This window comes from Marmota marmota, unplaced genomic scaffold (genome assembly GCF_001458135.2).
Source record: "Marmota marmota marmota unplaced genomic scaffold, marMar, whole genome shotgun sequence".
Lineage (NCBI taxonomy): Eukaryota > Metazoa > Chordata > Mammalia > Rodentia > Sciuridae > Marmota > Marmota marmota.
In genome coordinates, this window is record NW_026000037.1 from 143881 (window position 1) to 168326 (window position 24446).

Sequence of the window (24446 nt, forward strand, 5' to 3'; positions counted from 1 at the left end):
GTGGCGGAGAGTCAAATGCTCCTCAGTTTCCCCAGCTGTAGGCACCAGGCGATGGAATCAACATTAACTTTAACAAAAGGTCTTTCCCATAACCTGTTGCAGTTCAAGTTTTAAGAAGTTAAGTAGAATTCCTTTGGGGGAAATAGCATGATGTCGTTTTTAATGATAGAAACAGATCTTTTGTTCTGCCGCTCACTTAAGTAAGAGAAAATCAGTCTCAGTGCTTTGATGTCCTGGTTTGTGGATTTGACTTCCACTGCATGTTGAGATCCGAGATACTGGACGAGTGGGACGTCATTCTTCAGTCCAGTGCAGGCCAGCGGGGGTTCTTTTCAACCCTTTGAAGGGAGAGGATCGTCAGTAACAATATCCCTGCACTGCAAAAAATAACAGCGAAATGACGCACTGAGGGAAAGACACACGGATCTCAGGAAATGCTTATTTTAAAAATGCTTCAGTGAGACTCGCCTTTGCCCATGAACACGGGTCCCCTGGGTGGTGGCTCCAGTGTGGCCTGTGTGGGACTTTCCCACTGGCTGTGCGTTCCTCAAGGCAGGTGGCCTGGGCGAGGCCAGGGGCCTGCCTTCCACACAGATCTGGGGACTCTCACCCAGAGGCCTGTGGTCTAAGAAGCCGAGACCCAGGCACACACCTTGTTCCAGTTCGGTTGGTCCGGCCTCCATGCTTCCTGTGAAGGACTGTGGTCTAGGGGATTGTTTAGGGCATCCCCAGGGCATACGCAACGTGCTACTGATGTCAAGAAAGTTGACCCCCTCCGGACCCCCTCCTCCCTCCTCTGCCTCCCCTCGGCTCCCCCACCGGGCGAGTCGATTGGGCACCTACTCACTTCTTAGCAGTGGTGTGGGTTCTCCAGCCCTGCTGTAAGCTGTGACAGATGCTGATTTCAGAATTGCCGCAGGGGAAAGGATCTGGACAGATGGAGGTGTCGGGAATAAAACTGTCAGACATGCGTGTGCGGTTAGAGTGACTGATTCACAACAGACAGTGGAACCCTGGGGTCTTTGCTGCTCACGTGAAGAAAACAGGAAGCACAACAGAGATCAGAAATCAAAAAGAATCGTGAGCAGTGCGCCCAGGCTGGTCGCAGCCTTGCCATCTCCTGCCTCCCCGGTGCCCGTCCCCATCTGAGACTTGAGCACCACCCGGGCTTTGGGACCTCAGTTTAAAAGCAAGGACAGGGGCCCAAGTCCATAAATATCGACAAGGTGCTCAGAAGTACATTTTTTGACAGAAAGAACAATTTATACAGGACCCCCATCAAGAGTAATTGCAATTAGATGCCATTATGACAGGTGAGAGAGAAACATTCCCTATGAATATAGCAACGCCCCCAGGCCTGGACTTGGACTATGCTGTCAGAGGTGACCTTCTTCCAGTTGCCTACGGTGCTCCCTACCTGAGGTGCTCCCTACCTGAGGTGCTGCCTACCTGAGGTGCTGCCTACCTGAGGTGCTCCCTACCTGAGGTGCTCCCTACCTGCGGTGCTGCCTACCTGAGGTGCTGCCTACCTGAGATGCTCCCTACCTGAGGTGCTCCCTACCTGAGGTGCTCCCTACCTTAGATGCTCCCTACCTGAGGTGCTGCCTACCTGAGGTGCTCCCTACCTGAGGAGCTGCCTACCTGAGGTGCTCCCTACCTGTGGTGCTGCCTACCTGTGGTGCTGCCTACCTGAGGTGCTGCCTGCCTGCGGTGGGTCCGCTGCAGCACCTGCGGACATCGCTTGCCCTGTGGGGGTGCATGTGGGGGTCAGTTCTTAATGCGCTACTGCATCTTCACAATGCTTTCCCAGAAACTTCATTTAGAATGTCTTTTCTAAATTTCAAAATGTGAACCAATTTTACATTCCAGGAACATCCCAGAATCTGTCGGATAGAGAGCTGGAGGAACTGCCCCGCCTTGCAACTCTTCATCCCGGGAGCGTTTCCTGAGCAGCTGTCTATCTTATTTCTGGAGTTCTGGGCTCGCTCTGCTCATCTAGGAGGAACGGACCTCCGTGCTGCAGCTTGCGGATTTTGTCACCAAGAGCCAAGAAGGCCATTCTGTGCGTACGACATAAGTGGGCGCAGTAGAAGCAGCCTCGTGGGGCCTTTACACGCCTGTTGCCCTTTGGGGTACCCCTGTGTCTGCACGAGCCATACCAGGGACCCAAGGACACCTGGAAAGTGGAGCTCCACTGCGGCCACCAGGAGTTCCCACGGAGGCCACGTCTTATGAGCACAGGATTGCCAGAGTGCGAAAGTGAACTTTGCCTGGTTCATTTAGTGTTTCCTTTTTCTTGGGAATTTTTTTTCATATCTCGCTCTATTCATCATAAGATTATTGAATTACTTATTTTTACTTTTTTGTTTCTTCTTGATGGATCAGAAAGTAGTTTTTGGTTAAAATGCTCCTAGAAAAGTTAAGACAAGATTTCTAATTGAAAAAGCTAACGTCAAACAGAAGTTTCCCATTTTACCTCTGAATAGTATTATCTTAATACTGTTGATTTTGTTCAACATGATATTATACGGTGATTGTTTTTGAAATCACACGTCTGATGTGATCACTCTCAGTGAGCTCAGAGCAGCAAGTACCAGCGGTTTCGGATGTTCGACCTGTCCACAGCCTGAGCTTCAGCCTGCTCCGGTCTCCCCTGGGTGGTTTGAGGATGGGCGGAAGTCTTTGATTTCTTTGGCTCACACGCTGCTTTCTATGCACAGTGTTTTATAAATTTAGATTAATGTGTGGCCAAGACCTTTTATCCACTCTGTGGCTTGAGGATACCCCGTGGGGGTCTGCACCGAATCATTAATTATCGCTGTGATATTGTGGTTTTTCCTGAATTTCCTCAAAGGGAATGTTTACTGAAAGGGAAAAAGGAAGAAAAAATGACCTGAAATTTAGAGAAATCTCAGAAAAGAAGACAAAATAAAAGTCTCGGTGATGGTGCAGCGAGGTGGGCATTTGTGGATCTACGAGTTCCACATAGCAGCTCTTCCTAGGGCAGGCCGGACCGTGGCTTTCCAGGGCAGCTTTTCTGCTTTAAACCACACTTAGAATCAATCACAGGCGCCCGGGAATGGGAGGCAGATGTGGGGGTCAGCCAGTCTCGCTTGACCTGTGCCCACCTAATCTGCCTCTCCCGTTCCCACAGTCTCCAGGGACGCATATCTCAGAGCTGCTCAGTGAACGTGATGAAGAGCCGCAAGCACGGGCAGTTCCTCCAGCTGTCTATCTTATTTTCCTATGAACATGAAGGTAATAAATGCTCACTGGGCGTTTTGAGAGGTCCGGGAATCAGCAGAGGGGAGCGCCCCGCCTGGGCCCTCCTGGTGACTTCTGTGCAGCTGAGAGGCCGTCCCATCACACCTCGACCTCCTCCCGCACCCAGAAGTGCCCGGCCGTGCTCCCCCGAGTGATCGCCTTTCTCTGCATTTCCTGTCTTCATTTAGTGTTTTATTTTTGTGCCTTTTGCTATCTGACCCTCTGTGTGACTCTCCAAGTTCTTCAGTCTCTAACTCCAAAGCCCCCTGGATAACATGGCTATTGGTGTCTCGGTGCTGGTTGGATTCCCTCTGGGGCTTGGAGGGAATTAACTCATTTGAGCATCAGAACATCAATCGGTGCCTGTTGACTAGGCTTCGAGACTTACTGACGTTCTTTGACCACATAATGAAGAGAACAGTGAGCCTAAACCTGTCTCTACTCGGATCCGTAGCTGTCAAAGCGCGGTTGATGCGTGAGATGAGGACCCCCTCAGGGCTGCTCCAGCTGGGCTGGGTGGAGACAGGGAGGTGGACCAGCCGCACTGAGATGTTTTGAAAAAGTAAACGTGCAGAGCCTCCAGAAGCTCGAGGAAAGGCCCACGCTTCCTTTGTGTGTCGACCTTCCTGTGTGTCAGTTTGCCCCAGAGGAGGCTGGGCGGCCTGACCCTTGCTCACAGCCGAGAGGAGGTGGTGGAGAGCCAGAGAGCTCTCTCCACCAGGTTTCCCGGCCGGGTTCTCAGCCCGGGTTTCCTATTCCAGACAATATGAGCGTTTCGTTTTCCCAGCCCAGAGTACCCCAAGTGTTGGACGGTGTCTCCAGGAAGACGTCGCACCAAATACCAGGCTGATCAGAAGCAGCCGGCCGTTCTTTCTCGATGTTCTGAAGTGGACGCTGGAGGAACTGTGGATTGGGGAATGGAAATGGAAATGGCTTGGCTTACCCTCCAACTCCAGGGTGATCTTCCAGCCCCTAATAGGGGAGCGCCTAGCCCAGGGAGGGAGACTCCTAGGGAGCAGAGCACGTTCAGGTGAGCACGGCCTGGGCACAGACCCGCCACGGACCCGGGGAGCGGCGCCCGCCTTGTGGGCTGATCCTAATGAAAACTGTGGGTTCTATTATTTAAATGCTCCACAGGGAAAGGCCGGTCACCTTTTACAAATGTTTGTGCAGAGCAGAGGGCCTCGGTGTCATGACACAGGGACCCGGCAGGAAAAGACCAATGGCTCGGGCATGTTTGCCGCATGGGAAGAGGAGAGGCTATAAATCAGGAAGACCGGTGCCTTGAAAGGAAGCATTGTCCTGCCCAGAGTGCCTCTGACAGAAGGGGCCCCTTGGATCCGCCTACCTGCCCCACCTCTGCACCCAAGGCCGGGGAGCAGAGGGGCTGAGCCCCGTAGGGCAAGCGCATTCCGACCCCTCCAAGCCAGATGTGTCTGTGCAGAAACACCAGACCCCGCCCCTTCAGACTCGGAGAGGACAGAAACGGTCCAAACCTGGCCCAAGGCCCACGGACACCGAGAACTCGCGTGTGACAGGAAGCGGCCACTCAAACCCCAGGACCCCCACTGAAGGAAGTCCCTCAAGGTGCTTTTATTATTTCAATAAACAAAAAAGTTACAATGATTTACTGACTTGTACAAACAAGCACATCTTCCAGATTCAGCTCATTTTAAGTCCTGAGCTACTGAAGAGTTAAGATGCTTATTCTCAAGTTTAATGGAAGCATTGTTTGTGAATTTAAATAACAGTCGATATAGTATGTTTAATATATGACTGTTTCCTTCTGCATCTGTTTTCCACTTAAATTTTCTACTTAAATGTGTGAAATCTAAATTATTTTTTATCAAAAGTCACTCTTCCTAAATCGTCCTGAATGTTATCAGAATCCTCTTATTTCCTTCACCTCTGAGTATTAGAACATGATTCTGCGTGGCCCTCTTCACATGCAGGGTGTCAGATGGCCTGACAGTAAGGATGCACTGTCCTCCTCATGAAGAGCAGCACCTGGTCTGTCTCCCCTTCTGTTCTGTCCCTTGCTCAGGAGGTTCCTGTCCACACCGGAGCCTGGCTCTGCAGGGCGTCTGTGCTGGCACGGTCCAGCCGTCTTTAGGTCCCCTCTCAGGACAGGTGGATACCGTGCCAGCCACTCCTGGTTCCGCAGGTTCCTCTGGGGTGATGGCTGGACTCGGTCAGCTCCTTCCGTTGTTCCTGGCAGGTGCTGACAACCTCCAGGAGTGAGCCCCACGAGGGACGGTCACCTGCCCTGCCTGTGGGTCACGTGGCCCAGCAGCAACACCAAGGTGGAGAGCAGCGCGGAGGGCGCCCTCCCTGGGCCCCTCAACGTGCTCCCTACCCTGTGGCCCTCAGAGTGGAAGAGCGTCACAGGGAAGGAGGGGACCAGGGTCCCGCACCCCTTCCGCATGCGTCTGTGGGTCTTGGTCCTTGTGGTGCTGCACAAGAGAATCCAGAGACGGGGCCTCTGTGACAGGCAGGACGTCTGGAGGTGGAGAGCCACCCGGCGAGGACCTCCTCAGGGCAGAGGGCGTCACAATGCAGAGGGGCAGGACGGAGGGGGCGGGGCTGGAGTCCTCCTGTGAGGAGCCCATGCCCTTGACAGTGGACGCCAGGTTGTGAGCCAGCCGTGGCTGTGTGTGAGCTGTGAGCATCTGAGCGCACAGGGGACTGGACTGAGGAGCTGCTCTGGCTGGGCCGGGGACCTAGTGTCCTTTTCACTCCCTCTGCCTTGACCCGACACAGCCCCTGAGACGGGTGTGGCCTTCCCAGATGTCCATCAATCTGCTGACCTCAAGACATCACCAAGCCACCCCTGAAACCCAATCCCTTGCCTTACTTGGGTGGAACTTTCTTGAATGTCTTTCTCCTCAATAAATAGGGTTTCCAGCGTGCGCTCTTTTCCACCAGACCCTTAAGGTCAGAGCTGTCCCAGGTTTCTACAAGGAAAAGGAATCTCTGTGTGTTGTGTGCTTCTTTTACCGTTTCCTTTGTTGTTGATGTAGCCGGCTCCTGTGAACCCAGCTCAGGTCGCCAGCCTGGCTAGCTGGCGATGACACGATGACAGGCCAGGTCCCGAGGGAGCACTCCAGGTCTCCTGTCTGAGTGCCCAGTCGCAGGCAGACTCTGGTGGGGGCTTTGATGAGACCAGCACGGAGCAGTGTTGATAGGGACCTCCAGATGAAGGCCAAGTGCCAGCTCCTGGAGCGCACTCTGCAGAGGGTGCATGTGCCGGAGGGGGTCAGTGGGTAGTCACAGCGTGGACACCCCGCAGCCCCTCCCTCGTCCCCAGCGGGCCTCAGGGCAGCACCTGCACAGTGAGACTCGCCCTGTGACCAGGTCTCCCTGGTTTTCCTCCTGGTTTGCAGTATGTTTGTTTGCCCAAGGGCGTGGCTTCGTTTCTCTGTTTAGAAACTATGTCAATAGCTCCACCGAGTGCAGAATTCGATTTACGTTCTGTTTACTTTCATTGTGAAGGGACCACACTTAAAAGTACCCCTCACACATGGGGCTCTGGGCGGGACACCACGGGAACTTCCCAGGCAGCATGCAGAGCACATGTGCACATTAGAGAGACGCGTAATCTTAGGTCTGGGAACGCCATCGTGCAGCGGGTACGTGGCCGACCCTAAAACAGCCCTTCACCAGCGCCCAACAAAGAAAGCCAAGACACCACCCTACACCCAGGTGCTTCTGCTTGATACCAGTCAACAAGCGTGTTTCTTTCTTGGTATCAGAAATCACGATACTACATACATTATAACATGGTGGATCCAATGCGCTCTACGTGCTCATTACCTACTGGGTGTCTATGGTTTTCTTTTTTTAAAAATCGCCATCATTAATGGTTTAAATGAATGCAGACACATTTTTTCTTTATTTCCTTTGAAGAAATTGCCAGATGTAAAATGGATGGGTTAAAGACAAAGCCACTTTTAAAAGTTTTTAGAAAAATTAACACAATTTGCTCAATAATCATCTATGGAACATCCCTTTTCCCTAAAAGGCCATCAATGTTAATATTAAATATAAATATTTTACACTTACCAATTTTATAAAAATTATCTTCATGTTTCTCTATTAAAAATGAGACCAGCTTTTGTGTGTCATTTTTTGCTTATGCTAAATGCATTTAGATTGGAGTTTATTCTTATTTGTGGCTTTTCATTGGAGATTAATGCTTTCTCTGAAGAACAAGATGAACCTGTGCTTTCTCTGTTTGTCACTGTCTAGTGTCAACATCTACAGAGTCAAGTCACTCTTCCGTTGTGATCTCTGCTTTTGGAATGTGTCCTCTTAGACAGTGGGGATCCGACGGGCGATGGATGGAGAGGAGCGGTTGGTGGTGGTGACGTCACGGATGGCTCTGTAGTGGGCCTCGTGGGGACCCCACGCTCTCTTGGAGCAGGCCGCTCACCCCAGGCTGCTCTGGCCCCGCCTGTTTTGGTCGACAGGATGCCATCCTCAGCAGGGGACCTGCTGGCAGCGCACTCTTCCCAGAAGTTTAGAAGAACACAGATTACCCTGGATGGGGACTTCTGTCCCTTTACACAGCCAAAGATCCCAAGACCCAGAAAGACAGGGTAACCAAAAGCAAAACCCACCATCCACACCATCAGTAAAAACAAGCTCCAATTAGAACAGTCACTGGGGGCCAAGGTGACTGAGCTGCCTTAGGTCTTTAGCATCTCACTTGAATCTCATTGTTGTAGCGAGTTCCCCGTGGGTTTGCCGGGCACCTGTGGGCAAGGCCGGGCCTGTGGGCCTGTGGGCAAGGCCGTGCCAGCAGGCCCTAGATACCTCGTGCAGCCTGTCATCAGTTGAGGGTGAAGAGATGTACCGGGGGGACCCTCTGGAAACTTCTTAAGACCCCAGTGAAGCCTGGGGCCCTGGGCTCCTGTCCGCCGGCCTCCTTTGGGACAGCACGCCCCTCCCTAGGCATCCTCTCTCCTGTCCTCTAAGCGGCTTTGCTGCGCCTTTCTGTGCCTTGACTTATAGAAATGCTCCTGCAGGACCCAGGAGCGAGGCCCGGCCACCCCGACTCTGGGTACCAAGGCTGGTGACTGACATCTGCCTGTGTCCGTCTCTCATCCCAGGCTGCCACATCACAGCTGTGTGGGGCCTGGCTCTGATATCCTGCCGCTTACGGCCTTCAGATACCAGGGACCGCTCTCTGGCCATCTACTGATGGACCTGGGCACTTCATTCAGTTTCTCCCAGGGGCTCAGCAGCTGTTCAGACACCACTAGCTAGATACCCGTCATTCTCACCGGAGTCCCTTGCTAACTTTGTTTCTGGATTTATCATTTTGTGCATTGATTTATTTACTCCTGAGTCAGGAATATATATCAATGTCTGCTTGGGCATGTTTGTTTAATTTCATTATTTTTCAATACTTCTTCCCCTATTATTAGTTATTCTTTAAAATAAATTTTAGAGATGCGTATCAAACTTCAAAGCACTACCCCACGGGACCTTAATTGGGTAATGCATTAAATATGCAGATGCAGTTTTGAAAATTTACAAATTTACAACATCGAGTTTTCTGAACTAGGAGTATTATCAGTCTTTTTTTTTTTTTTTTTTTTTTGGGGAGAGAGAGAGAGAATTATTAAAAAAATAATAACACAACATCTTTGTTTGTATGTGGTGCTGAGGATCGAACCCGGGCCGCACGCATGCCAGGCGAGCACACTACCGCTTGAGCCCCAGCCCCAGCCCCGCTATCAGTCTTTCTGGTCATTCTGTGTTCTGTGTTCTGTCCACCTGTGTGTGTTTTTCATAAAAATCCTATTATCAAAAAAAAAAAAAAAGGCATCGGTGGGCAATCCTTACAATAGCATGTGACAAAACAGTAAAGACGGAGGCATTAGAAGCCCTTGGCTCCACCCACGGGGGCCACCGCAAGTGCTGGACATCAGGCAGGCAGATGCATGGACTCACTCCAGTGTGTGACGACTAAGATCAGGCCCAGAGACTGGCTCCGGGCACTGTGGCATGGGTGGCTGAGGGACCCCAAGGGTGTGGAAATGCGCCAGCCCACAGGGCCAGGCAGAGACCCACGGGCCTCAGGGCCTGAAGAGGGCCAGCCCTGCTGTGCCTGAGCCAGCCTGTGGAGAGCAAGGAAAGCCAGGGAGCCCGAGGCCTTCCCAGGTCCTCAGAGTGGAAGCTCTGAGGACCGGCAGTTCACAGCCCAAAGAAAGCAAGGGCAGTGGGGACACTCCAGCAGAGAGTGGTGTGGACAGGTCACTGAGATTCCCGCTACCCCCCAGGGTCAGCAGTGGGGTCGATTTCTGTCCAGGTACAACCAGGGCTCAGTGGGGCAGGAAGCTGTTGCTTCCTCTGCAGTCCGTGAGGACGGGGAGCATGGAGGGGGAGTGCTTGCCCCGGCCACACTGTGGGAGAGTCCTGGGCCCTGTGCTCCGTCCCCAAGTGCAGTGTGAAGACTTGATGGCCAGAGGCACAGCTACGTGAGGTAAGAGAAAGCGAGGAACTGGATCCTTCTCAGCAGTGGAGATGATAATGGCAGGTGCTCACTCCCTGCATTCTTCTATTGTGAGAGAAAAGAATCCCTTATTTTGAATGTCGTGTGGATCTAGTTTCTGGATACCTGCAGCCTAAGAAATGACGTGAAGCGTGCAGCGTGAAGCGTGTGGAAACCTGCTCCACCAACCTCCACGCAGGGTCAACTCGACCCCTCATGACAAACTCAACTCCATGTCAACACAGACCAATTGTCAAAAAGAAAGCTGGGTGGGATGGGCACCTGCTATCCCAGGTGTCAGGAAAGCTCTTGGCATTTTAAGGCTCACACGGTGTGGCGCTGCCCCAGACACCCCGACGTCTAGAACCCACACTCCAGAGCTAGTCTCAGCTTCACTTGGAATTCAGCACCTTGAGAAAGCCATACATCAAATCAGAGAGAAAAGTTCACCACTGCTAAGCGATGACCATGGTATGGCCAGAGAGAGTTGGAATGGACCAGACTCTACTCCACATGTCAGCATAAACTCAAGATGGATTGGAGACAAATGTGAAAACAGCAAACGATTTTTAAACTCTTAACATGTGGGTGAGCTCTTTGATGAAACTCTCCTACCATGGACTTAAAATTCAGAAGTCAGGAGGTGGATGAGTCTGACAACACAAAAGTGAAAATAACTAGACAAATCAACCAACAACTCGAACTTCACATCAAGTGGCTGAAATCAAGCTGGTGACATAGGCAGATGCCGAAGAAGGCGATGTCACGTAACTGTGGGGCACAGCGCTGTCTGTGGGCCTTGACTTGGGTGTCGAGGGGGAGGGCGAGTGTGGCCTCACTGCCATGGGCAGCGCTGGCTCCCAGGCTCAGCTTGGTGACCCCGTGCTGTAGGCCTCCTGTCACCTGGACCCCAGGGCCTGGGGTCCTCTCTTTACTGGATTCTTCTGTGTGCCTGGACATGTCGTCCATTTCCAGGTTAAGAATCCAGGTGCTCCCCAGTGGGCCGCTGGCAGGTGGGCTGTTTGAAACATCCTCCCTGGAGGGTGACGGAAGCTCTCCTCCTGGGCAGGAGGTGGGTGGTCTCACTCTGCGTCTCCCGTCGGTACAGCTCTCCAGCCCGGGTCACCCAGCACTGTGTGCAGTTCTTGAAAAGCTGAGGGGGAGCTTACGGATGAGGGAGGAAGGCTGGAATGGAAGCCCCCAACCCAGTTTCCCTTTCCCCTGACCTGCGTGGCCTGCGTGTGAGGTGGTCCCAGAGCCAGGGCTGCAGGTGCGGGCCCCGCTTCTGCTAGAGGGATGGGAGGGTGAGTCTGCAGACGCCCAGGCTGGGTGAAGGTCCCGTTCCCACCCTCTCCTCTCTCCTTTCCTCACGTCTGTCACACTGGCCTCCAGGTGGCCCATGGGGTCTGCAGCGTCAGACATGCAAAGGGAAGCGGCCTTCCCCAGGTGGAGCAAGGGCTCCTGGAGGCGGCAGGAACCCGGTGCTGCTCCTCTCTGCTCACGGCCCGGGCCCAGGCCGCCACTGGGCACAGGAAGCAGGAAGCTGAGCGGCAACTAACCCTCCAGGACCACACTGGGGGGAGTTCCAAAAAGAGTCTTAATGCCTGGATCTACTCCTGAGCTCTGATTTGCAAATCTGGTCTGATCCTGAGCTCACACTAAAGGCACTGGGAATAAACTAAGGCCTGGGGACCCAGCCCAGGGGCTCACGCACGCCAGACACGGGCCCCAAACTTGTGAACTATAACCCCGTGGCTCGCTGCCCCCTTATTGGAGTGATGATCAATGGACAGCAGCAGCAGGCCTTCACTGTGCGCTGCTGAGGGGCACTGTCGCGACTCCGTGTGCACCGGTCCCTTCACACTCCAGACGGGACTGCTGAGTTATTTCTTTCTACAGACAAGGGAACAGAGACACGTGAATGTTCAAGAGCTGGTGCCGAGTCACGGAGCTGAGAGGCACGGGAGCTGGAGGGCCCTCCGCAGTGCAGTGCCCTGGGGTTTGCTCTCACTGAATGAAGACAACACCACATACCTGTCTTCGTGGTCTTCTACGGCCTCCTGCTGCACACCTGAGTCCAAAGCTCCAGGGAGCAGGAGGCAAAGTGCACTCTATGTGTCTATCTTTGGAGCCCTGCAGAAGCCCCTGGACGTTTCATGGACACGTGTTTTAAATTGTCCTGTTGCAGAGGAAATTCCTTTGTTTATTTCTAGGTCAGGACTGCCCTCCTGACTCCTCTCCGCCTTCACCCTTCAGGTTGTAATAAAAGGAGAGCTATTCTCAACCGAGCCCAGAGTTCCAGCTTACAGAGCCGTGTCAGAGACCAGACCCAGACAAATACGGAGCAAAAGGCAGATGTCCACGGGCAGTTTGACTGAGTCCCGTTGGAAACTACTGGAGAAGTTGGCCACCTGATTTGGGCACTAGGGGAAGGGGAGGAGGACCTGAAGTCAACTTCTATCGCCTCTTTTCCATCTTCCCAGACAGTTTATCACTGAGCTCTCAGGACAACTGGTCACCAGAACGAACACTGAACAGTGACACCTTTGAAAGCAGAGGTACTCACTGGGGATATTTCATACTATTTCTTAAGCTATGTTTTCATGGGAAATAATTCAAGAAGAAATTATCATGCATTTTGAAATTCATGAAGTTGGTTTAAGTTATGCAAGTTCCATAACATATATCTTCCAGAAGAAGGGATCAAAGTTCACACTTAGAGCCACACAGCCCCATGTGTGTTCACTGATCCCTGTTGCAATAGTCCTATAAGTTCTGAGTCGTCACCCTTCTTAAAGACTGGCAGAAAGCAATGTACTTCTCCTCTGCCTTGCAGGAGAGATTCACTGATTTCTGTCCAAGATGATTTTTCACCTTTGGTGGAAACGTAGAACATTACTGAGAACAGGGGAAAGCTAATTCTGGACTTTTAGCTGAATGCTCCAAACACCCAACTCCCCCACTGTGTGTCTACATTCTCCAGAAGAAACATCAAGCAGTTGTACTCTCTGGCTGACCGTTCCCTGCTGACGAATGACCAGAGTCTTTTAAAAAGCAGGTTGGAACACTAAACAGACCTACTGGGAAGGTGTTGAGGGGAATCTTAGACTGTCACCAAGGGGAAGTGCTCGGGCACCACCAAATCTTTGATCTTGCAACACAAAACCCTAATTTTAGGCACCTTTACTTTGTAATTGGTGTGGGGGGAAAATCCATTCAGCACAGAAGTGAAATCTGAAAGTCAAATTGGGCCCTTTGAAAAGAGACTTAAATATCCGTCTTGGTGTCTCTGTGGGAGAACTCTGGGCCATGTGTCCTGGGGTCCCTTGGAAGAGAGCAGTCTCTCTGAGTGCAGGTGTGGGGGTAAGATCCAGGGACCCCAGGCACCTGTGGTCACCCACTGGGCTTGACGCCTCTCGGGCACTCACACCCACGTGCATGAAGCCCAGGCTCCACAGGTTGAGCACAGCCAGTGTCCCCCAGGGCGTTTCAGAGGTTGGAGAAATCCCCTTTGTGCTCAGGTCAGGTGACGTTTGCTTCCAGAGCAGCTTCTGTGAAGGAGCAGGATCGCCTGTGGCAGAGTGACTCGTGGGAGACGAAGTCGGAGTGAGCACTGCTCTGGGCTGGCACCTCCTGGGCAGCTGATGTGGGAGCTCATCCAGCCCAGGTGGGGGCCCCAGGGAGTGGCAGGCGAGAAGAAAGGGAGAGCACCGCTCTTGGGAGAGCAGCCCAGGCCCACGGAGCTGCTGCGCAGAGGTGAAGGAGGTGACTGAGGAGCAGGGAGCCGGGAGGTGCCCAGGTGGGAGCAGGAAGGAACCCCGCCCTGGGGGCAGAGGGAGGCCAGAAAGAGGCCACAGCCACTGGAGGGGAGGGGCGGAGGGACAGGCAGACACAGGGAGGCAGCAAGGCCACCCGACCCCAGAAGAGCTTCCTGTGGAACTGGAAGGACCTGGGCCTTGTTCCAGGCGACAGGAGAGCGGAGGCTACACCGACGTGGGTGGGCAGAGGAAGGCTCGGGCTGCAGGGCAGCTGCGTTTCCGTGGAGCTGGTGGGACACTGGAGGTGGCTTCTGCAGCCTTAGCAAAGGCGCCGTCTGAACACAGGTGATCCACGTGCCACGCAGCAGAAGAGGAAAACAAAAGGGGAAAGCTTGGGGCGAGTTCCGATGCTGCAGGTCCTCGCCTGTGGTCGGAACTGTCGGTCCCTTTCATTTTTCAATACTTTATTCAGGCAAAGTTGGCCCCCTGGGGACAGCAGCTACTCCAGCTGTGCGGCTCCGCGTACCTGCATGTCCACACTGGGGGACCTGTGCAGCACGGCCTCTCCTGCCGTGCGTCCTGCCTGGTCCCTGTGCCGCCATCCCGTCCACACCTTCCTCCCGGGGTCCTGCAGCCACCGCCTGCTCTCTGTCCTGCCTGGGACTTTGCCGTCCTAGGGTTCTGTAGAGGGGACGGTACCTGAGGGAGGGTTGCCACTGCCCGTCTGTACCCCTGCGGGTCAGGATGCGTGGGTGACGACACTTCACAAAACCAGGGTGAGAGCGAGCAGGGCCATGTCAGGGAGCCGACGTGTGAAGAACTTCCATGTTCTTCCTGTTCTTCCTGACCTACGTGATCTTAGGGCAAGATGGTCGATGTGGTAGGGGGTATTATGGACTTCTAACCAGAGACCTCCTGTGTTCATTCTGGTCTTGCTGTTTTGAGAACTTATAGAATGCAGTATAATAACTGTCTTAGTAATGGATGTTTGCACTTATCAAAGTGTGAAGTGAACATTCAAATTCTATGCCTTATATTATATTTAAAACTCTTTAAATACATCACCAAGTTTGCTCCAGAAATTTTAACCAATTTACTGTTCCAGCTGTGAGTGGTAAATTACCTACAGGGTCATTAACCCTGACTAGCCTCATTTAAAAAAATATATTTTTAGTTGTAGATGGAACAACACCTTTATTGTATTTATTTATTTTTATGTGGTGCTGAGGATGGAACCCAGTGCTTCACGCATGCTTGGCAAGTGCTCCACCACTGAGCTGCACCCCAGCACCCGAGCCTCAGTTTTGAAAGAGCAAAGCACTTTGTCCATGGGAGAGCACACACTGCGTCTGCAGCACATCCTCACATTGTGTCTTTTTTTTAAGAGTTTGTTTTGAGAGTCCTAAGACTCTTTTTTTATTTCACTTTTTAGTTTTAGATGGACACAACATCTTTATTTTACATTTATGTGGTGCTGAGGATTGAACCCAGTGCCTTGTGCATGTGGGCGAGTGCTCTATCACTGAGCCAAGATCCCAGCCCCACATTGTGTTTTTAAGTGAAAAACAGGTGATATGCTATAATTCATTTTCAAAAAATATTTGTGTTGGGGGATGGGGGACTAGGTGACAGTAATTCATGTCCTTTCTTGGTGGTAGATCTTCACATGTGGGGTTAAATAATACAGAAGCCCACATTCATCACCACCTTTAGCATAGGCCTTTATGCTTATGATTTTTAGCTTGAATATAAGTACAATAAACTTGTATTGTTTTAGTAATGATTTGAATTCACTCTTAAGGTTATTTTAATTAAAAATCCAGCATGAACCTAAGCATATCATTTTAAATCAGAATAGAGAGACTAAGTTGTCTGTCCCCTGCCTGTTCGGTGCTGGTGCAGATGGCTGGCTGCTGGTGCTGGTTAGGAGGGGCAGGTATGGGGTAAGAGACCAGCCCCATCCTCCGCAGCCACCCCTGTCTGCAGGGTACAAATTATTCCATGTAAACCCTCACAAAAAATTGTCTTTTTAAATTTTATCATGTTTTCTGTTTTTAAAATATGTGTTATATCTGATTAAAGAAGAATCGTTTTCTTTATTAACAACTTCAAACATATCACTTTATGCTTCAAAAGTGTCTTAGTGTCTTCTCTAGTTGAAGGCAGTGATGGGAATCCACCTCAGTAGGGCTTGTCTTTTACAGAAGTGCGAAACAAGACACACCAATGAGGTGTAGACACAGTTCTGATTAGCATGATTCATCTAAAGCAGCTCACCACTGCTGACTTGGCTGTGTACAGGACTCACAGGTTGCCAGGTTGGTGGCTGGGAAGATCTCCTACGTGGTCAGGAGAGCTGGGTTCTGCCTGCCGCAGGGTCAGGTATGAAACGGAAGCCCTCCTGGTCTCTGGGTGTCCCTGCTGCTTTGGGAAGATCGGCATTGTCACTCCTTGACCTATGATCACGTAATGCGCCAGGTAAGACAAAGCCCAACTGCTCCTGGCCAGTTGTGTCAGTATCTACCCACAGGAAGATGGAAGATTGACACATTGTCTTCGGTCTCAGTGTCCTGAGTACCTTGGGCACAGAAGGAGGCACCCATGTTATCCTGCAAGCTTCATGCGGTTTAATGTTAACAGCCTCCAAATAAAGAAAATGAGTGTTCAGCCGTCTCAGGTAGTATGTCCACGTCCTCTCCAAGCTGCCCAGGGCTCCAGTGTCTCTGACTTTGTCAGGATTTCCTGGGGAAACGAAGTGCTGGACCCCAGTGTGGAGGTGGGGTGCGTTGGAGGCGGGTGGTGGGGGACACAGGTGCTGGAGCTCCCCACGCCTTCCTGGTCCGTTTGCACCTGCCCTGGACCAAGCTCCTGGGAGGCGGTGTCCTGCCCGTCCTGTGGTGGGAGGGGCTTGTTGCCTGCTCACGTGGTGCCCACACGCACCCTGCCCTAAGCACAGGTGAATGCCCAGCCTTCCGTCTTGCCAGCCGCCCTGCCTCTGCCCAGAGCCAGGAGGCCGCCGGACAGTCCTTCCTGTTGAGAGCCACAGCCCAAGGGGCCCCAGCAAACTTCCAGCTGCCAACTGATTGGCTCCTCTGCGGGGATGCTCATTGGGCTGTTTCCCCGCCCTTTCAGACCACGGAGCTGCTCATTGGGGGACTTTTTTTGGCTCCGCCCACCCGACCCAGCCAATCGGCCTCAAGAGCAGGAGGAGTGGGGTGGGGGGGGTGGAGAGGCTTGTGGGCAGCTGGTGGTGGCAGTTGGGCTCTGAGGGTTTTTCCTGAGGAGCTGTGTGGTTTGGCGCGTGTGGTTCTAAAAATAAAGTTCGTTTCTTTTGACAAGTGGCTCCTGAATTGTGCCCAGCCAGACTGCGGCACTTCCTTCCCAGCACCTTCCTGCCCCCCCTGCCCCCTTGTGCCATGGGCCCTGCTGCACAGTCCTTTGTCCCAACCTCTGCGGCCAGCAGGCTGTCCGATGCCAACGTCCACACAGAAAGAGGCCCGGGTCCCCTGTCTGGGTGTCCTTTGTCTGTTAAAGTGCAACAGACAGGTCTGTCCCCTTCGGCAGCTCTTCCACACCGTCCCTGCTGGGGTGTGTGGTGGCCACACTTGTCCCTGTATAAATCTTTAACCTTCCACTTTAGATAAAATCTCGGCTTTCCTGGGTCTCTGCCCCCAGCCCGGCTGTCACGGTGCTTCAGTCTGAGGAGCCTGTCCTCTTGGCCCGTCCTTCCTGGCTCCCTTTCGGGTCCCCCAAGCCTGACCCTGCCCGTCTGTGTAGGACTGGGTCTCCCTGAGCCCGAGGGCACCCAGGAGCCCCTTAGCACCCAGCCACAGCAGGGCTGCTGGGTGGCCAGACTCTCCCGCCACAGTGGGTGTCGGCTTGAGTCCTGTCCCCAGACCTGAGCTAGCTCCCTTCGTGGTGGGCGAGCCTGGGACAGCGTTTAAGGAATAGACTATGTTCCTGCCATTGGAAATGCTTTTCTGTGTTATTTTATGAACCAAGTTTTTTCCTAGTTAGTTCTATTTGGGGACCCTATTTTGTTCACTCTTTGGTTTATTTATCTACAAATCAACACTGAATATTTACTCTGGCTTTAAATTATATTTTAATATTTAGTAGCTCGAATTTTCACCTGAAATAAAGATACTAAGGAATTTGGAATTTTCCTAATTCTAAATGTGTGATATTTCATTTAAATTTCAGGGGAAATTTTTGGTTAAGACAATTACAGCTTGTTTCCATAAGTTCTAGCAATATTAAGATGTCTTTATCAAAATCTTATTCTATTTACTTTTCATTTCTGTAGTCTTGGTGCTAACTTGCCCTCGTGTTATCCTAGATGTGTAGATAAACTTTTGGGGTCTGGTCATAAACCAGAAGAATCAATGAGCAGTGGCACACTGGTATTTAAATTTCAGCTAAATTTTGCAGGTGAGAACTGATTAGTAGTCACAGTTGAACATCATTTACTTTTATCTCAAACTTATGCAGGAGATAATTATATAGCTGCTACTAAAATGTGAGCTCCTTTCAGCGATTTCCTCAGCCCCGTAAGTGATGGCTGTCCAGACACCCCAGGGTCCCCAGCACCAAAACCACCTCTCTGGTGGTGACTCTGCTGTCCTTGGTGGGTACCTGGCCCTGCTCACCCTCTGTGATCAGCGACAGTGTTATAGCTCAAAGCCAGTTCTCCCGTCTTTGGTTGACTCTGGAGAGCTGGGAGGTGCAGCTCAGAGGGCTGAGGGCAAGCCCTGCTGTCAGCCATGAGCTGCTTCAGAGGCCACGGGTCTCCCATGGCCCACATTAGGCGTCACACAGCGCACTGATTATTTGGTGTGAATTAGGCCCTTTTGTGAGGATTTTTACGTTGTCTCGTTATAATTGTGCTTGGTGTTCATTGACTGATGAGCCGTTTTTCAAAGGCCTTGTCACTGGGTACAGACCAGCGTGGCAGGAAGTGGTTTTCCTGGTGTTTAATGCGTTGAAAGAAGCAAGGCAGTGAGGCTGTGCACTGCTAATCTGCAGGGTTCTGGCTTTTGGCATCTATAAACAGTCTCCCTGTTTGTTTAAGGTACAGTATTATTGGTACAGTTCGGAACTTTTTCCTTAATGATGTCCTCGTAATTATTTCTTTTTTACCCTCATTTGCAAGATAAAAATCTCTTTTCATGGGCCCTGGCAAGCTGAAGTTTGAGAAGGGAAACAGCATTCTTGAATTTCTTTTGCCTTTCTTTTTAGTGGAATGGTCTGTTTGTGGAGCAGCAGGTTTTGAGCCATTTCACATGGTGCTGCGCGGGGCAGAATGGGCCCATTCACGTCTGCGGGTCAGTGGGTAAAGGCCTCGTGCTGGGAGCCTTTCAAGAGCCACGGCGGTCCAGGGTCCAGGCGGCAAGGGCTGCGCAGAACCTTGGCGGACTCCGCCTGCTCAGGCTCCATCTGATTCTGGGCTTTGTGTCCCGCAGGCACTCGGCCTCTCCTGAGGAGTGAAGGGCCCCTGGGACGGAGCATGTGAGTGACCTTAAGCAGGTTGACAGACCAACGCAGGTGGATCTCAGCGCTCCTGTGGGCCTCGCTGGCTGGCACTGTCCCTGCCGAGGATGCTCATCTCATTAGCTGCCTGGGTTGGCAGCAGAGTGCCATCTTTTGCTGTGGGCCTCTGCAGGCCCCTGTGCTCTGGAAGAGGGCATCCCCTGAAATGGCAGGCCCTCCCTTCCCAGGCTTGTGGCTCTGGGCAGGAGAAGAAGGTTCTGCATTGTGTTCTCCACTGTGTCTGGTCCTCTGGGCCTGGGAGCACACAGGCACCGCGTTGAATGCCATGTTTCCAAGCCGGTCCTGGCCACCCCGCTTTCTGCCCCCGTCCCGCTGTCTGAATGAGGGCGTGGGGCCTGCACAGCACTGCAGTGACGCCATGTGGCCCGAGTCAAAGGCTGTTTAGTCTGGTCCCACAAAGGGCCACATTCCCCGCACACAAACAGATGCAGCAAAGACCAAAGACGTGGCATCAAAGGGAACTCGTGAATGTCGACACCACTGAAAAACACAACTGTGCTAGCCCAGAAAGAGAGGAGCAGGGTGCTGAATGCCCAATGCCGAGGGTCCCAGGGTCGGCGGGGAGGCACAAAGTGGACGGGCTGAATAACAGTGTTTGTCTTTAAACCACACAAGTCACGGTCATTAAATTAGGTCAGGCTGGGTACAGCACCACAGAAAGCCGGCTGCGGTTGATTTCAAAAGGACCAGAAAAGACCCCAGAAGAAAGCAGATTGACAGCTCCTACTTAATGTTTTCATCCAACCCAGCCAACCCACCATCAAAACGTGGGACGAGAACTCGGATGTGGAGGGGAGCCGACGCCTCACACTGCGCTCACCGCGGATGTCCGCTGGGCCGGCGGTGTATGGGGAACTGCTATTTGCTCTGGCTGAAAAGCAAAGAGAACCCCGTGTGAAGTTCACCGCGAAAGGAAAGGCCTGGGAAAACTCTGCTCCTGAAGAAGTCAATGCCTGTGGCAAAAGCTGCCCTCACGCCACAGGTTGGAACCCCACAGAGAACTTCTGCAAGCCAGGAGGTGCTGCTTCCAATAGTGAAGTACAGACTGAGAGAGACTCCCGTGTGAGACCTTTCCTTCAAGTCCCCCTTACTAAGGCCACTTCCCAGGTCTATTAAAACGACTATTTAAAACAGCCTCAAACACTCTCTGTGAATGTAAGCTTGCCAATTTATAAAGGACGTTTGGAACATAAATGGGGGGGGCGGGTGGAAGAAAATAACACAGAAATAATTTACTTATAATGCATTCTGTGTTTTAAAAGGAATGTCTAAAATGTTTCCTTTTCTTCCTTTAGAAGAATTAGCACAAGATGGGAGTGATTTCTATTAATTTTAAGTTGCAAAATCACAGTTTGGAATAGCTACGGTCACAATGCAAAGAAACAGTAATATGACACCTCTGAGTCCCCTTCTGCTTCCTCCCTAGGGAGGTTCACTTAGGAAGAACCTGGGCTTGTTCGGCGACAGCAGAGGCTGGCGGGGGCAGAAGCAGCTGGGCTGCCCGCTCCTGGGCTCCAGGCTCGGTCTCTGAGCCTGGTGTGCAGGTCTGGCCTGGGGTCCCCACGCCTGCTCCTCAGGGCCCATTCGCAGTGAGGTTGCTGGGCCCAGACGCAGCCCAGTGTGGGACAATCTTCCGAGGAGGTGAGATTTGGGGACTTCACCAGGTGGACCTTCACTCAGGATGTCCAGCTGCTGGTGGGAGCTTCTGTCCAGAAGCAGAGACACCACTGCTGCCACCATCGGAGACGCCTGGAGCCCAAGCAGGGTCCAAGGGAGGAAGGGAAGGCTGAGGGAACGCCCTGCTGGGACTCTGCCACCACCGTCAGGCTGCTTTAACGCGCCCAGTGCCTCCAGGCACCCAGAGGAAGGGGCAGCCCACGTTGTGCCCACGGTGTGCAGGCCACTCTCAGGAGGGCGGCCTCCGTGGGGTGAGGAGGCTGCCTTCTGCAGTGTCCTCACAGGACCCAGAGACCTCGGCAGGTCCCTGTGTCCGCTGGGCCTGGGCAGAGAGGCGTGCGGGCTGCTACCCTGGGGAGCAGCTGCTGGTCTCCCGTGGGCCTGCACACGTCCCTCGGGTCTCAGCCACTGGGAGTCTCACTGTGTGCCTGCATGCTCGGGCTTCCTCTGCAGGGGGAGCAACACACCAAGGAGGTACACCGAGGCAGCAAGGGTGGGCTGAAGAAGGAATCCGAGAGCAGCTAAGGATCGAGAATGTTCAGGAAGTGGGCGGGACAATGGAGAAGGCTTGACCCCTGGCCAAGTCTGCCTTGGAGGCAACAAGGTCCTGTCCTCAGAGTTTGGCACCGAGGCCCAGGAGGGGTGGCCACCCTGAAGGGGAACTGCATTTTCCATGACCCCAGCTGCCAGGAAACTACCATGTGCACCCTGGGTCCCTGGTGCTGAAACAGGAGGCTGCCTCCTTGCACAAGTGGAGACATTTTTCTTTCTAAAAGTAACACACTGGAGTAAGTCAATACTTAGAGTTGGTGTGCAAATCCAGACGGGTGGTCCTCTGGGAGGGAGGAGTGTGCGGGGTATTAACTGTGTCGCAGCGAGGACCCTTTCTAGGGGAAACCCGGCGTGAGTCTCAGGCTGCATCAAAGCCCTGTCTCTCCACCTTCAGTGCCGACGACATTGGGTTTCAGCCCTCATGCTGCCTGCTGGCGGGAACTTGGGGCTGATCAGGGTGACAGTCTAGAATGAGGACTGAACACTCGCAGGCTGGTGAAGACACCAGCTGTGACCTGGCACTCTCTCCGTCTACAGGGATCAGTTTCCAGGTGCGACCTGCAGAGCACCCTCCAAAGATGTTCCCATGGACACACGATTCAGGAGTGACACTCACACCGTGTGCCCCGCCACGTGACTTCCAACTGTCACTCCTCCTGCCACGTCAAGGGATTCATCTTAGACACCAGGGGCTCCAAGGCAGGGCTCTGTCTGGCTTTTCTCTAACTCTTGAGACCATCCCAGGCCTCGGTTGGGTCAAAGGATGACTGGACAGAGGAAGGAAAGAGAAGGGCTCTGTGCGGAGCGATTCATTCTCCAGTGGAGCGAGGGCTGCGCCTTCAGAGGACTCTGCCAAGGTCTGGAAGCGTGGAAGGCTTTAGACACACTTCCAAAAAGTAAACTTGGCGTGGAACCTTCTAGAAACCTCAAATGAACCTTTCAACACATCAGGACTGTGATCTTCTCTAATCTAAAACACCCACAACTGCGCCAACTCCCAGGCCTCTGGGCAGGCGGATCTGCGTGCAGCCGTCAGCGGGCCCCAGCAGGGCGCTTGCTGCGGGTTGCTACAGCTTTCCATCCAGAGATGGCATCAGATATATTTACTACTTGGATCCCTCTCAAAGAGTAGGAAATGTGTGGAAATGTTACGCTGGTCTCCTCCAAATTTTTGTGGTCAAAAACGTGTACTTTGTTTTCTCTACTATTTGAGGTCATTACTATCATGTTGCCCTGACAGTAACTCTGTGCTGTTCGACTCTACAAAACATGGAAGCCAGTGGTTCCCAACTGAGCATCACATTTTATTCTGCTCAGTGCTATTTTGTATTGATTTCCTGGAAGATGATGCAGATATTTCCAAAAGCACTGTTGTGCTCAGTGCTCAGTCTTTCTGCCTCAGGAGAATCCCGCGGTCACCTGTAATGAGGGCATTTATAATGAGCTATGATCTGAGTGTTGGTGTCCCCACAAAATCTGAGCACTGCACCCTGAAGCTCCCAGGTGTTAGCCTTCGCAGGTGGGACGCCAGGAGGTGGTCAGGTGGGGACGGGACCCATGGTGAGTGGGACAGTGCCCTGCGGGGACGAGACACCCTCGCCCTTCCATGATGATAGTCTGAGAAGCCGAAGGAAGAGCTGCCAGGCTACGGCCCCGTGGCTGCCCACCACCACGCGAGCAGGGGTGAGTCTCAGTGTGACCAGGCCGGGTGGATGCTGGGACCTGGTGACAGATGAAAGTGTGCCTGCTGCTTCCCCTTCAGGGTGCAGACCTCACGCAGACTTGGCGAGGCTCAGGGAAGGGAGTGCTGTCCCCACAGAGGGCAGCTCCTGTGCCACCAGGCTGACTGTGGCCACTGCGGCTCCGCAGGCGGGTCCTGCCCGTGTCCCCACTCTGCTGTAAGAGCCACACCTGAAAACACAGCCTGCAGTTTCCTTCGTCACCGTGCCTTGCGTAAGTCTAGCCTCTTGCATTTACATGCAGTTTTGTCAATTTCAAAACAGACTGCTGGCATGGCATCGGGTGACGTGGGACCTGACTCTCACTGGAAACGGAGTGAACGATTGCTGTACTCTTCGCCCGCCAGGCTAACATAACATCTTTGTGCTTTAGAAACTTCAGGGTGAAACTCCGCCGTCATATATTTCATGAACTGCTGCCGAGAGGGCTGTCTGGCCAGGGAGCTGGGGGCTCCTCCTACCTCGAGTCTAGCTTGGAGCCACAGGTCCCTGTAGAGGGTGAGGGGCAGCAGCCTCTGGGTAAGAAGCAAAGGGTCTTTTCTGGATCTTTTCCATCCACTGGCTACAAAGAGGAGGGTGTGACCGAGAGTGAAAGGAAACGGGTCCCCAAAGACCAGGCTAGTTTTCTTCTACGGCTGAGTTAGGTGAACTTTCACTCCCACTGTCTCTTGGTTTGTGGGGCTTGGGGTTCATTTCTCCTATATATCAGGCACACATTGCTGGGCTTCACTTCTGTCCTTTTCCTGGGACTATAGAAATGACTGAGATTCAAATCAGTCTTGGGTCTAGGCAGCAGAGAATCCCTGAAAAGACGGAGAAGGAGCTATGGACGGCAGCCTTAGGTGGCATCGATACACATCCGTATACGCAGCAGATTTCAGTAAAATGCAGGGAATTGTGGCCAGTCTCCAAGTCGAGGGACAAATTGCCTACTATGTGTTAGGTGCTGTCTCAGGCCCTCTGTGGCTCCATGGCTTGGGGAAGCTGGTTTTACAAGACAGGCTGTCACTAGCAAGGCTCAGAAACATGTCAACGCACCTGTCACCTTCCAGCTGGCAACTCCCAGACGGGGGCCATGCTGACCCAGTCCTTTCGGGATTGCGGTGTTGATCCCAGAGACACCTTCCTCCCGGATTCAGCAGGCGTCTTCAGCTCTTTGGGTCTGTGTAAATTAACCTGGATAGCTCATCAGCGTGTCCACGTGGCCAAACACTACTGCGGGGTTCTGGGGAAAGCTGGCAGTAAGAGCAGCCTTGAGCTGGGGCAGGGAGGCTCCGTCCAGGCCCACCTCCAGGGAAGCGCTGGCTTCACCAGCACTACTCTTCCACTTGCTTTGTGGAGCAAGGCTACAGACCGCCTCCTTCAGGTCTACTTCTTGGCTAACAGCGGACTCTGTCTCCCCAAGTG

The 24446-nt window shown here is 52.7% G+C and overlaps 1 long non-coding RNA gene across 3 annotated transcripts in view; it reads left to right on the forward strand.

Moving 5' to 3' along the window:
* Nucleotides 1–5525, forward strand: part of LOC125619322 — a 42915-nt gene extending 37390 nt beyond the window's left edge. Inside the window, exons 3-4 of one of the 3 annotated variants that reach the window (XR_007350802.1) lie at nucleotides 1870–4294; nucleotides 4438–5525. This is a non-coding gene — a long non-coding RNA (uncharacterized LOC125619322). Of the gene's footprint in view, nucleotides 1–1869 lie in introns of all 3 variants that reach the window. The other 2 variants (XR_007350803.1, XR_007350801.1) reach the window with 2 other exon arrangements.
* Nucleotides 5526–24446: the final 18921 nt, after the last annotated feature.